Below are 3,922 nucleotides of genomic sequence, written 5' to 3'. Positions count from 1 at the left end.
TGGTACAGAATGCTGCAGCTAGATTGATAACAGGAACATCAAGATATGAGCATATTACGCCATATCTTCAACAACTGCATTGGTTGACAGTTGTATTTAGAATCCAATACAAAGCAATTATGATTTGTCACCAGTTTTTATATGGCACAATCCCAGAATTAAGAGTAAGATATCTGGTTATCAACCAAGAAGATCATTGCGTTCGGAAAATTCTACATTGTTGAAAACAAATGTCAATCTAAAATATGTGGAAACCAATGCAATGACCTTTTCATGTGCAGGAGTAAAATTGTGGAATACCCTTGTTGGCCAAATTATGAAATGCAGTGATAGGAGTTCATTCAGAAAACTGTTAAAAACACAACTATTTGTTGATGCATTTCTTTGAATACTGATTTTTTATTGTTGTAAGAATTAATCCTTTCTTTATGTATGTAACCATTTTGTAAACCATTTTAATATAAAACAGTATAGAAATTTTTAAAATAAATAAATAAATAATTCATATGGACCTTGCCATTTACATAACTTGCTTTCAAAGGATGGCAGGAGGACTAAGATTCTGGTTGTAGGCTCAGGCTTGTCCTACCTGAGACATCTCCAAGCAGAGCTTGGCCGCCTCCCCAATCTTCTTCAGCCTCTCCTGCATGGTAAGTATGAAATCAGCCACATTCCTCCCTCAGCTAGGTTTTTCCTCCCAAGCTTCTCGAACCACATCCAGGATTCCTCTCAGCCTTCACCCATATAACAATTAAAATGGAAAAAATCTTATTAAACTCTGGGGTACTTCTCAAACGGCAAACAGCACATATAGAAGGAGGGAATCTCAGTTCTTCCTGCCTTCAGCCTCAAATTTTTTAGCATTTGTTTACAAGTTTTATTAAAATGCTCCACCAGGCCATCCGTCTGTGGATGGTAAATGGACGTTCATAAAGTCTTCACATTTAGCAGAGCACATACCTGCTTTATAACCCTGGACATAAAGGTAGTTACTTGGTCAGTCAGTATTTCCACACAGATTCCCATCCTGGAGAAGACTTCCCACTAGGCATTCACTACCGTAGTGACTCTCATGTTGCACAGGGTAATAGCCTCTGGATTTCAAGAGACATAGTCTAGAATGACAAAAATGTATTTATTGCCCCGGTTAGTGCATTCCAGAGGTAAAGGGTATGGGACCTGATATACTGCCTTTTCTGTGGGTACAATCAAAATGGTTTACATATTTTAGACAGGTACTTATTTTGTACCTGAGGCTGTAGAGTGTAGATTTGCCCAGAGTCACAAGAAGCAGCTAGGGATTTTTTTTTTTTAAATTCTTTATTTATTGGATTATTCATTACAATATCTTTGTAACAAACATACATGAATGAACATAAAAAAATACAAAATGTAAATTCCCAACCGGGAATTAACATAATATATAAGAAAACTAATTCAACCGTATCCTAGTCCACATTAAAGCTGATCGCCAGTACAAATAACAACATCAAAGCAAATCTTTCTATCTACTATCTAGGAACAGGCAAATGGCTATTATATGTATTATACATCATCCTCCAAAAATAAACTAAATATAAGAAATTAAACTTTCAACAAAGGTTTCTCTTTAATAAAATCTTCAGCAGCTAGGGATTTAACCTGCAACCTCAGGGTGCGAAGGCAGCAGCACTAATCACTGGGCTACACCTCCACTCTGGTCCCACAAAGTCTATAGCCACTCTCTCAAAATGTATGTTGACCAAGGGCATATGCACAAAAGGGGCTAATGGAACCCTTGCAGGACCACTGGCAGGTTGAGCAGGATTGAAAAAATAATTTTATTTGTTTGAATATGCCTGGCCAGAAAAAATGGCCCAAAATTAATTCCTGGGTTTTCCCCTCCCCCAGGTGACCTCCTAGCAGTTGACTATGAGCTAACTACATGACTTGCCTGCAGTAGGGCTGTGGAACTAACATCTTTTCTATCTTTTCCCTCTCCAGGGTTTCCTTGGCTACCCTATACACCAAGTCCCTCTTAACTATGAAACACAGGATTGTTATCTTAGAGGGATCTTGATTGCCCTCATAGTTCCCATCCACAGTCACAACCCAAGCTCATGTTGTCATAAGGGACTCATCCTCAGCCTGGGGTCCCATTCGGGCAGGCTATTCCATGGGTCTGGGGTATCCCGTTCCTGTTTTCGTGATACATGATCCATATCAACCGCTGTCTCCTTTTCAGGGGACATCAAAATTTTTCCCAGTACCATTGTTGGCAGGTTTTAGGCACCTTTGGATCCTCCACATAGAGGTCAAAGTCCTTCAAAGGACAGATCTTGTGGAAAGACCCTTCCTTGCTTCTCTAGGTACCCTCAGTTAGCTGAGCCCAGGTAGCTCCAAACTTCAGGTAGACCTGGCCCAAGACAACTGGGTAGGGAAGCCATGGCATGGCTTGCCCAACTGGAATCTTGAGGGACACCTGGTTTGTAGGATACTATCTGTGATCTCTATGCATACATAACTTACTTGCAGTCGGGACTCTTGATGCTGCCAGAGTCTATTGGCACCTGGTAAGGATTCTCATTCGGTTCTATTTCCATCAGGCAGTTCCTGCCTTCAGGTTGAGAGGTCTCCAAGATATTATAGTCATGAGGTTCTACCACATTCATATCCATACTGTCTTCATTTAATTCCAGGCAGTCTCTTGCCAGATGCCCCTTGGCTCCACATGTAAAGCAGGTGTGAGAGTTTGGGTCTTGTTCTTGGTTCCACAGGTGTCGGGGTGCTGTGGGTGAAGCAGGCCTCCATTGCTCTGACCTTTCATAAGGGTGTTGGTTCTGGGTGATGAGCACTCTAACCCTCTTCTCAGGAATATTGGGCTAAAAGGCAGATTCTGATCCCTTGTCTTCTCGGATCCTGCCTTTTCTCTTTTCTTCCTGGGACTCCCAGCACACTTACTTTCCTTGTAAAGTTTAACTTCAGGCTGCGCACTCCCTCTATCCAATTTACTGGTCACCCAGTCAAAGATTTTGATCAGATTTGTCTGACAAGACCTGCCTCTAGTGAATCCATGTTGCCTCGGGTCCTGTAATCCACTGGATTCCAGAAATGTCACTATTCTCTGTTTTAAAAGCATTTCCATTAATTTACTTACTATAGAAGTCAGACTTACCGGCCTGTATGTAGTTCCCTACTTCTTCCTTGTAGAGAGGGACTATATCCGCCCTTATCCAGTCCTCTGGTATCTCTCCCGATTCTAGAGAAGCATTAAAAAGGTCAGCCAGCGGAGCCACTAGAACTTCCCTAAGTTCCTTCAGTACCCTCAAATGCACACCATCCAGCCCCATTGCTTTATTCTTTACTAAGGAAATTTTCACTAATTGAGTCTACTACATGCAATCCACCCATCATCCCACCAAATTATCACAAACTCACTCTTATCCTATACATAGAGACCAACCTACAATTTATAACAGTATAACTATTCTACCAATTCAAAGTAATCTTTTCAGCATAAGAACATAAGAATAGCCTTACTGGTCAGACCCAGCAGCCCATTCTCACGGTGGCTAATCCAGGTCACTAGTACCTGGCAAAAACCCAAAGAGTAGCAACATTCCATGCTACCGATCCAGGACAAGCATTAGCTTCCCCCATGTTTGTCTCCAGGAAATTGTCCAACCTTTCTTAAAACCTACAAATGAAACCTTACATTCAACCTGCAGACTCCTTTCAGCACTGCCCAGGGAGACCCCTAACCCACCCTTACCAATATCTCCTCGAGTCATTTCCAACTGATATCACTTGTGGCACCCACTCAGACACAATTACAGCAGTTAACCACACATACAAACTATAGGGCGTGAAACCTTTTGTAAAGTATTTTTCTGAAATACTACCTGCATATGGAAAGGGAGAGCAAAGAGTGAAAAACATAGAG

General features: G+C 41.4%; 1 long non-coding RNA gene across 1 annotated transcript; it reads right to left on the bottom strand.

The window, feature by feature from the left end:
- Positions 1-427: 427 nt before the first annotated feature.
- On the bottom strand, positions 428-3,240 carry LOC117361487. The gene is made up of 3 exons (XR_004539668.1): positions 3,155-3,240; positions 961-1,115; positions 428-734 (listed from the first exon to the last, which is right to left on the bottom strand). It is a non-coding gene; the product is annotated as an uncharacterized LOC117361487 (long non-coding RNA).
- Positions 3,241-3,922: the final 682 nt, after the last annotated feature.

Source organism: Geotrypetes seraphini, chromosome 5 (assembly GCF_902459505.1).
Source record: "Geotrypetes seraphini chromosome 5, aGeoSer1.1, whole genome shotgun sequence".
Classification (NCBI taxonomy): domain Eukaryota; kingdom Metazoa; phylum Chordata; class Amphibia; order Gymnophiona; family Dermophiidae; genus Geotrypetes; species Geotrypetes seraphini.
The sequence above is the reverse complement of the archived record's forward strand: the minus strand, read 5'-3'. Positions and strand labels throughout refer to the sequence as shown.